The following is a 10,614-nucleotide window of genomic DNA, read 5'->3' as shown; positions in this document are numbered from 1 at the left end:
CCTTTTTTTTTTTTTTCCATTTATGTATTTGGTACAAGGTCTCACTACACAGATTAAACTTGGAGTGATCCTCCTGTTTTCAGCCTCCCCAGTGCTGAGATTACAGGTGTGAGCCAGCACGCCCAGGCTCAGTTGCTAGCTCAGCACGCCCCTTGGATAGGGCCGGCACTGCATGAAGGACTGGGGCTCAAACCCCAGTACACACACTTCCCTGAGCAGGCGCTTAGTCTGCTGAGCTATCTTGCTGACCATATTCCTAGCTTTTTTGTCATTCTTTTTGAGATGAGATCTCATGAAGGCGTCATGTTGTCCTCAACTTATAATTCTCTGCCTGCCTCGGCCTCTCAAGTAGCTGGCATTGCAGGCGTGCACCACCGTGGCTGGCCCGTGTTCAGATCTCTGTTTGCACAATGAGTACAGTCCACATTAGTGAGGTCACTCTTTGGGGGATACAGAAAGAGTGGGAAGAGCAATTCGAAAGGTTTTAAAACAGTTTCTGCAAGCAAAACTGTAGGCATTGTATCATTCTCATGTTAAAACAAAATCCGTTCATTCCTTGATGCCCGCAGGGCTGCACCACGCTCGCTCCCTTTCAGGGACACCAAGATACGCAGATGCTGAAGCCTCTTGTAAGAAATGGCAGCCTTTTCATAAGACTGATGTATTTACTCTTGTGTGTATGTGCTGTTTTAGTTTTAACATGTGCTAATTGTACACGAGTGTGATATTTCAACAGGTGGACATATACAGCCAGGGCACCTTCTGTTAGCCTCCAGATATCAGACAGAACATGCGGCTCTCGTCTCTCTGTGCCGACCACATGTCTGTTAACATAACATCCTCCACTTTTACTCCTTTAATACAAATGACAGGATCTCATCCTTTTTTTTCCTGTATTTAGTATAGCGTCTACAGGGTCTCACTACACAGATCGGACTCTTAGTGATCTTCCTGCTTTCCGCCTCCCAAGCGCTGGGATTCCAGGTGTGTGCCACCACGCCAGTCCCAGTTGCAGTCTCAGCATGCCTGGGGAGGGGGCTGCAAGGCAGCCTGGGGATTGAACCCCGTCCCTGCGCCTGTCTAAGCAGGCACTCCAGTCTGCTGAGCTATCTGGCCAGTCCTCCATCCTTCTTTATGGCTGGACGATAGCTGTGTGCCCACGCCCGTGCAGGTGCGTGTGATTTTCCTCATCACTTGCTTGTTAGCAGGCTCCTGAGTTGGCCCCGTGGCTTGAGTGCTGTCACAGCGCTGCAGCCAGAGCCAGCACGCAGGTGTGCAAGATGCATTCGTTCCTTCAGCTGCACTGCAGAAGTGGGGTAGTGGGGTCACTGGGTGAATCCATCTATAGTTTGCTGAGGGCCCTTCGTATTGTTCCCCTGTATATTTCTAAATCATCTCTAGATTGTTTATACTGCGTAATAAAAGCTAAATACCATGTAAAGTATTAAACCTTATTGTTTAGTGATTAGTGATATAAAAAATCTTTACTTCTCCAGTATAGATGCCATTTTATTTTTCCTAATATTTTCCATCCAAATTGGCTGCCTCCAATTATGTGGGACCTAGAGAGACAACAGGCTGACTGCACGTCTAAAACGATGTGTATCAAACTCTAGATATTATCTTCAGTTCTTTGTAAAAATACTGCAGGACCCTGAAGTTTTTCTAGAAATGTGTATCTGAGCGGCTGGTATGAATTCCAGCGACTGGGTAGGAAAAGCCAGGGCCTGCGGGTTAGAGACCTGGCCACAGGCCCAGGCCGTGCTGCGGGGCAGCTGGCTCCTTGCTGTCATTTCTAATGACTCTGCTGTCTCCTTTCTCTTGTCTCTATCTATGCTTGGGGATTTATTGATGTGTACTTCTGCAGAGAATTAAAACATCTCCAAAAGGGAGGAAAAATTGAGCCTCTAATTTTGAAGTTTTAAAATGTGCTCAGCAGACCCCTGTTGAGTATCTGCTGAATTATGTGCTGAGCATGATGTTAGACACTGGAGAAAAATTAAGCCTGCCCTCCAACCTGGAGCTTCAAGTCTGGCTATGTTATCAGTACTGCAGGAGTCTTCTGAGCTGCGGAGGGAGGGACTCTGCTCAGCTAGGGAGGTGATCAGAGAAGGCTCCCTGGGAGGAGAGATGGCAGAGAGGAGGTGCAGTCGGCCGCCCCTGGAGGAGGGAAGAAGGACCAGTGAGCGGCAAAGCAGTGAGAGGGACCTTTCCGCGTGCTCTGGGGAGTGAAAGTAGATGAGCAGGCTGAAGCTTAGCTCACATCTGTGAGCCCGGGATTTGGAGAAGGAGCCGGATCCCAGAAGGGCCTCTAGGTCATGTTTGATGTTCAGTCTGAAGCAGTGAAGCCCAGGTAAAGGGTTTGAAGCAAGAAAGTGGTGGGATCAACTTCCCATTAGTTAAAAAAAAAAAGTCTCTTCTCTTTGCCATGAAAAGAAAAGGTAGAGGGAGTAGAATAAGGAAGGCGGTGGGGATCTTTGGTCTAAGGAGCAGAAAGGAAGGTTTGGCTTCCGCTGAGTGCTCTCTCTGCCCTCTTCTGTGTGTAGTTCTGTGAGGATTAAACTCATAGTGCTTCCAGGGTCTTCTGAATATTACAGTGACTCTCTTTGTGGTTGTTGTTTCCTTTTTCTTTTGTTTGTTTCCGAGACAGAGTGTTGGTATGTAGTTCAAACTGGCCTTGAACTCACTATGTAGGCTGAGCTGGCCTTGTGGTCACAACAGCCCTCCTGCCTCAGCCTCCAGAGCCCTGGCATGGGCCACCATGCCTAGTTTGAGGACTCTCCTTTTTAATTACTTGACAGCACTTATATTTTGAGGTTCTGTTGATTGAGTGAATACTCAGTGATACAATGACTCACAGAATAAACTTCAAATAGAGCACATCCTCTGTACATTTAATTTAGTAGGACATGTATGTTGGAAATACTGACCCAGCTGAAGCAATGCTGGGCCAATAAATTTGAGGATTCTTTGCCAAAATATCAAGAATTCATTAAGAGTTTTGACCCTTAAAATGGAAACCAGAGGGAAAGAGTTAAGGTTGCCCTTAATCAGGCATGGTGAATTAACTGATCCTATAATGATAGCTTTTATCGTGGAATTTATTGTATTCAGCAGCTTTACAACAGCTACCTACCTTCATGGATGAAGAGAGAGATATTAATGGGGCACAAAGGAACCCCCCTGAGCGCTGGACGGGCATTCTGTGCAATGCCACCTGGAAGTGGAGTGGATTAAATGTCGGAATTCTGCTGCTGCTAATGTCCAGAGAATGTCGGTGTCAGTAAATTATCTCCACGCCACAGCTTCTGTTTCTGCCTTTCTGTCTTTTTGGTGCACCTGACTGCATCTTAGTGCCTGTCTGTTTCCTTTTTCCTTCCCTTTCTTTTCCCTCTCTTTTAAAAAATCTCTTTGTGGGATTAAAATGGTATTTCAAACTATTTTTGTAGTTGCATTTTCGTTTCTTGTTCTTTAACAACAACCATTGCTTTTGATAAGGAATTGCTTAGGGATCAAGTCGCTCTGGCTGTGTGACCCTCAGGGAAAGTGGGCCTGGCTGACCTAGAAGTGTGTGTTTTCCGGCCCACTCCAGCCGTGGCACTTATTCCACGTTCTTGGGAGTCTAGAGATGAATCGTCCCGGAGAACATCTGTGTTCCTCCTCGTCAAGCCTCTCACCTCCTCTCACATTCTCAAGTGCTCTAGCAAATGCTCTATGACCTGCTGAGAAACCAAGGTCGGCCTTCTGGGCTGCAGCCTACGGAGGGGGAGCAGGTGCAGGACTACAGGCCATGCAACTGCCAGGTGCTGTGGGTTTTCTAAAGCGGGTCCTAGAATTTGGTTACTTTGCAATTTTAAAGCACATTTTCCCTGCATTTTAAAGTCTATTAAAAGAAAAACACCTTAGTGAACAAAACTAGACTATTCTGAAAACATTCCTCATGCCACTGTTCTGTGAGGTGTGCAGTAGCCCCTCGCTCCGGCCCGGTTCCCAGGCCTTCCTCAGGCAGCTCTCAGCACCGCTTTCTCTGCCCGCTCATCAGGCAAAGATGTCGTGCCGTCCCTTCACGTGATATTTTATTCAGCCTTCTCTTGAAAAATGCTTCCTTGTGCTTTTCTCCAAGTATCTCTTTTTTCTGCTTTTTCTCTATTCCGAGCCTTTTGCAAACCTCATTCATTCTACAAACCTCGGTTCAAGTCCTGCTTCTCCTCACTGGTTCAAGTTGGAGCAACCGTCCGCTTCCCTCGGGAGGTGTGAGACTTACTGGAATAATGTCAGAATCTAGAGCTGGGCTACATAGGGCCAGATTCTTCTGGAGGTGAGCCCTTTTAACTCTCACTGGATAAAGCTCTTCTCTGGAAAATGAATGATAAGATTTGAAACATCTTTTAAAAGATGAAAGTGGAAAAACATTGTGTAACTACATAATCTACCATATCCAATTATCTTTTCCTTGTAACGTGTTAGTTCAGTTATGTATTTATTATCTAATAACCAATGCTGTTTTCCACACAGCGTCTCTCTGGGTCAGAAAGGCTAGTGTTGAGCTTCCTGTGTAACCCAGGCTCATCTTAAATTCACAATCCTTCTGCCACAGCCTCGCAAGTGCTGGGATTGCAGGTGTGCACCGCTGTATACCCAGATTAAATCTTTTTTCTTTCTTTTTGCAGTGCTGAGGATTGAGCTAAGATCTTTCTCCATGCTAGGCAAGTACTCTACCACTGAGCTACATAAATCCTTAAAAGCGAGAATGTGGCTATTCTATACCAGGGCTTCACAAATATGACGTACAGACCAATTATGTACATAGGGAACCTATCAGATACGGACTCTGATTCCTACCCGTGGGAGGGCTTGAGTTTCTTCAGTTCCGGGAAGTTCTCAGGGCAGCTGCTGCTGCTGCCGCCACCCATGGAGCACTCTTAGATTAGCCAGGCCTCAAGTAAGTCCTCATACAAAGGCAGGCAGTGGGAACACCCGCCCCTCCTGGAGTCTGGACATGGTATTTGCACAGTGACCTTCATCTTAGTGTCTAATTATGTTTTTCTGCCTGTATCTCTCTCTGCAACTCTGAAAGCTGGCTCGCTGGGTATTTATCTCGCTTGCACAGAGATATTAGTCAGCCTTGAGTGTCAAATACAATTACTTCAGAATAAATATAAAATTCACTAGGAAACTTGCAGGACTCCCACAGGCTGAACTTGATGTGTAGCGAGGTGCCTGCCCGCACGATGACAGTCCCATGACTCATCTGACGTCACCACACACAGACGTCATCCTGTTACCTGGGAAGACCTCCTTTTGCAGCAAATGATACAAGAGACTCTAGGAGGCTGATTACCTGACGTTCCGCAGTGCAAGCCTTAGTGGTGGCTCTTGGTATCAGCAGCCCCAGTCCGTGTAGATTCCCTATGCCTTTCAACAACTTACCTGTGATATTGTGGCCCTCGGTGAATTACCTTCTCTGTCTGATTCTCCATTTGTGCATAAGACAAGAAAGAATATGAATCTGATTTTGAATTGCACGTGGTGCTTTGCATGTCCATTGCAATACAAGTCGTGAGAGTCGGCTGTCAAGATAGGTCCTGGCCTGACAGGCAGCCGAATCTGTGCTGCGGGAACCATCAAACCTAGGCATCAAGTTTGCTTTGTCACAGAGCAGACAGGCTCCGTGGCATGGTCCATGTTAGGTGGCCAGCGCAGACCTCAGCGTACAGTTACTGTTCTCTAACTATTAGTGATGTGGAGTAGTACTACAAGTGGTAGTTACTAGCACTTATTACTGCTGTTTAAGACTGTATTTTTCACTACTTGGGTTTGTTTTAGTTTTACTTCTAGACTACACTGACATTAACCAACTCCACATGCAGTCAAGTTCTTGTCACTACTGAAATAAAGTTTGGAGCCTAAAGCTGTAGGTATAAGACTAAGCCCTGAGTGTAGCCAGTGTCCTATTGCCCATGTAAGTGTCCTTGTATCAATTATAAATTTTGATTCTGCCGTCTATGTCTGCAAAGAGAACCATGTTATGTCAACTGTATATTACTCTTTTTCCCCTTTTGATGCCCCTCCCCTCCTCTGTGTTCCTAATATTTCTCGTAGATCTTGGCACTTTTCAGGTTGTATTGAAATTACTAGCTTCTGTGTCTTTGAGTAGCTGGGAAGCACCGCATAAGCTGGGGAACATTGAATCCAGTTTTTGTGTGTGTTGAACAGAACAGTTCATGACTGTGTTCACCTTGTGTTCTTCTCTCATCTGCTTTTGTGAGCCCGATTTTCACTGTGCTACCTTTTCCCCCTTGCTTCCACCTTTGTTTAAAATTCACCTCAACATGCCCACCCACAGCTGGGGCTGGTGAGAGGGAACAGACCAACCAGTGCTACAGGGGCAGCAGAAGGGTAACACTGAGAAGACTGGAATTTTAGAGATCATATGTATGCTTTCAGTGACTACCTACTCGTGCTTAGAACTTTCTTGCTTTTTCCACGTATCTAGGGAAGTCAAGAACCATTGACAAATTCCATGCATTCTCACATTCCTTCATTTGATTTGGAGGAAATCAAATCCAGCTATAACAGCTCTGCTCCTAAGGACCCATATCAATTTAATTTCAAGAGTCAGAGTTCACCATGTACAGCAGAAGCTAAGATAGTTATGTAACCTAAGGAAGGTTCTCTGTTGCAAACAAAACCTGCAGATGCTCAGAAGGTCAAATGAAACTCCTACCTTGCCAGTGAGCTACTAAGCATTTTGTGCACACTCAAGAAGCTTGCCAGCTCCAGGGTAGTAATTGTGCTGATGCCAAGCAAAACACTATATTCATCTTCCAGCCAGTGTGATTGGAAAGTCTGCCTGGATCAGCTGGGCAGAAAACAGGCTGAGGTTAAGCGGAACTTTCCAGTGTGGTTTGCTTCTTAATGAGTGATCTTTCTAAAAAAGTGTTTGGAAAATGTGGTCATAGGTATTCTGAATTGAGAATTTGTTTCTTCTCTTAGAAAAATTCTTTCTTGAAGAATTGTTTGATGTAGGTTGGAGTGGGAGGCAAAGAGAGTGAATATTGTCGGGCAGCTTCTCCACTAAGCTCGAACTCAGCTCTGATCTTACAAAGGGAAGGGACTACCAGTGCTTGAGTGTAGATCCCAGGACGAGTGTTCTGGTTCTGCTATAGTAAGTCATTAAGGGAGGTCAGGGAAACGGCTCCAGTGTCCTCATGTATTAGGCATAGAACATAATTTACGCAGCAGTAGTCAGCAAGTGAGTGACAGAGCTGGGATCCCAACCAGGTCTTTCTGTCATGGGCCAAAGAGAATGCCCACCATGCCCACAGAGCCCTGGGCATAGGCCATGCGCCACTCAGTGTTTTCATCAGAATCTGGATTCTACATCCCATCAAATAGTAGCTCTAAAACAAATTTTCACAATCTAACCTTCCATTATAATCAAAATAGTATTAGCTAAGCACGCACTTTAAGGCAATCTATAATTCTGTGATTAAAAACAGCAACAATAACAAAAACTGGGTGGTAGTGCAGGCCTGTAATCCTAGTACCTAAGAAGCTAGCGTAAAAGGATTGCTACGAGTCTAAGGCCAGACTCGAGTCCAAGGCCAGCCTGGACTGGACTACACATGAAATCTGGCCTGAACAACAAAATACTTAGAAGAAGAAAGAAGGAAAAGCAAAGTAAGCCACTTTTGATGATGGAACCCAAGTTGTATTTAATTTGGGGTACTTATGGCCAAGAAATTTGTGATCAAATTATCTGGAAAGAAAACCTCCAAATCGCTGGATTTTTTTTGTATGGCTTCAGATCTTCCATAAATTGCATAACTGCTTCTCTTCTTTGTTTACAGTCAGAACCTGGGTCGCTGATGTTTCCTGTCTGCCATTAGGTAGCGATTGATTACATATTTCTTCATTCGCAGCATGCAGGCCTGTGATGACTCTCGAAAGTACATGAGCACTGGTTCATCTAACATCCAGCAGCTCAGTGCCAGATCCCTCCACGTGCTTTGTGTCCCAGAGGTTTTCCCATCTGTGCCGCAGAGGACGATACAAAGGTCTCGGAAGAACTTCATCTATAGTGTAAATGCTGAGAGTGTAGAATTTACAAAAATAACAATAGTTATCGTAGCTATTTTGGTTATGTGTTGCTCTATGCCAGGTACTGATACTGAGGTCTGTTGTGTTGGTTTAGTGTTTTGAGGCAGGGTCTCACTATATAGTTCAGGCTGGCCCTGAGTTCACCAAGTACTCAGGCTGGCCTCAAACTCATGGCGATCCTCCTACCACAGCCTCTCAAGTGCTAGGATTATAAGCAGGCACTACCATGCCTGGCTAGGGATGCTTTTGTATGTACCACAAAATCTTTACAACATCCCTGTGATAAAATATAGTTAGTATCGTGCCATTTTCCCATTGAGGAACCCTTGGCTTAGAATGGTTATTATGGAGTTCCGTCAAGAATGTATAACTAGTAGGTTCAGCAGTTAATCTCTCTAACCCAGGCCCATCAGACAGTCAGCACGCTTAAGCACTATGTTCTGCCTTCTGGAAAATTCCATTCCATGAGGATCAACAAAAAGTGAACCATGTGTTCAGTGCTGGGATAGAAAGATGATTAGACGTGATTCCTGCTCTCAAGAAACACTAACTCCCTGGAGGAGCAGATGCATGGGTCTCCGTGACACACGCTACGCCCTTGTCCTGAAGGAGATAGGTCTGGGCAGCACAGCTCCTGCCATCAGTTCCTGCGCTGCTCACATGCAGTTAGAGAGACATGCACTCCCAGGGGCAGCTGACTCCTACCCTGCTTCCCATTAATGAGGACTCTGTACCCTTCCAGGGTACGGAGAGGCGGTGTTCTGGGCTCAGACTAACGGATGACCTCAGATACACCAATTAGGTTCTGGGAAGCTATTTACTCATCCCTGAAATTGAAGTGAAACTATAAACTGCATTATGAGTTGACTGTAAGGATGAAGCAATGTAGCGTACGCAGAATGTCTTTGAGCCCTTCACTGCAGCGGGCTGTGGGGATCCCCTGCCTCCGGGGCCTTCCGAGGAGCCGCGTGGAACACTTCAGAACTGTCTATCCAGGGGATGAGGTGCAGCGCTTCTACCTCTGGCCCCCTCCCCCAGCCTGCTGGAGAGTGGCCACGTGATGAGCCAACCCCCTTGCACTTAGTGAGTACACAGCGAGCTCAAGGCCAGTCTGAACTATACAGTGAGACTCTGTCTCAGAACACTAAACCAACCAATCCACAAACACAAGAGACTTTATTATTGCTGTTAATACTGTGGTTAGCCTGACCTCCTATGACTGAGAGGTGGTGTCACTTCTTGCATTCAGTCTTACAGCTAGATGTGGTGGTACACATCTGTGTCCCAGCACTTAGGAGCCCAAGGCAGGGGGATTTCATGAAGTGGAGGCCAGCCTGGGCTGCAAAGGGAGTTCAGGGGCAGCCTGAGCTACAAAATGATGTAACCTCAGAACCAACCAACCAACAAACCAACAAAGGATCAAAAACATTCAGTCTCACAAGTGAACTCAAGTGCTGCTGCAGCTGTCAGCTTCACACAGGAAGAACCTGACACCCAGCGCCAGCTGCCACACCTCTTGCTGCTGTCTCCCCAGGAGGCCACTCACCACTCTGGTATGCAGAAAACTGGAAGTGCAAGGGAGTTGGCACACTGTGTGGCTTCTCTCCACAGTAGGCGGGGGAGGGGGCCGGAGGACAGACGCGCTGCACCTCATCCCTTGGATCGAAAGTTCTGAAGTGCTAGGAGCGGCTCCCAGGAAGGTTCTGCACAGCAGATGCCCAGGGTCTGCTGCAGTGAGCGTTGCCTTCTTCCTGTTCACTCTCCCTGCTCCTCTCTTCCTCCTGTTTTCTGGAATCACCTTTCAAAACAACCTATCATGTGAACTTCGCCTAAATGACCCTGCATTAGGCTCTGCTTTCCAGGGAATGGTGGAAGTGGAGGTGGGGAGAGGGTGAAGAAGAGAAGGTGGGAAGGAGAGATTCCAGACTGAGAAATGAATCACGCTCTTGGATTCCCTCTCTGGTGTCTCTGCCAAGTGTCCCCAGCCACCTCTTTCATGTGTCCTCCAAGAAGAATGCACGGCCTCCTCTACCAGAGGCAGCCACCTCGACATCCGGGGCACCGAGAGCAACCCCTGACATAGAACAGGAACGTGATAAATATTCCTAGCTGGGTTTTTGAGGGAAACTTTTGTTGACTTTTTAAGAATTTCAAGTTGCAAAGTTTTGGTTTGTACAGTGCCTGCAAATGTATTTTTCAATACTCTTCAACCATTAGACCTATTTTCCAAGAGCCCTGTTACAAGTTTTGTTAAGTTTTAGAGTCTATAATTTTATGCTTTTGTTGTTTTTTGTTTTTCAGAAAGGGAATTCATTGCCAGAGAATCTGTAAATTTTTTAATGGCTTACAGAGAGAGAGAGAGAGAGAGAGAGAGAGAGACAGACAGACAGACAGACAGACAGACAGACAGACAGGCAGACAGACAGACTCACTCTAATGAAAGTGAATAGTTGGGGCTGGGGAGATAGCTCAGTTGAATAAGTGTTCGTCCGGCAAGCACAATGGCTTGAG

The 10,614-nt window shown here is 46.2% G+C and overlaps 1 protein-coding gene and 1 pseudogene across 1 annotated transcript in view; one reads left to right on the top strand and one right to left on the bottom strand.

Annotated features, from left to right (window-relative positions):
• The window catches only part of LOC105742376, a 34,478-nt pseudogene extending 29,565 nt beyond the window's left edge, over positions 1 to 4,913 (bottom strand).
• The window catches only part of Dlg2 (discs large MAGUK scaffold protein 2), a 1,516,571-nt gene that overhangs the window by 1,256,982 nt on the left and 248,975 nt on the right, over positions 1 to 10,614 (top strand). The gene's annotated exons all lie outside the window — the stretch shown is intronic.

The sequence above is a fragment of the Octodon degus genome, unplaced genomic scaffold (assembly GCF_000260255.1).
Source record: "Octodon degus isolate 3935 unplaced genomic scaffold, OctDeg1.0 scaffold00049, whole genome shotgun sequence".
Taxonomy (NCBI): Eukaryota; Metazoa; Chordata; class Mammalia; order Rodentia; family Octodontidae; genus Octodon; species Octodon degus.
The sequence above is the reverse complement of the archived record's forward strand: the minus strand, read 5'-3'. Positions and strand labels throughout refer to the sequence as shown.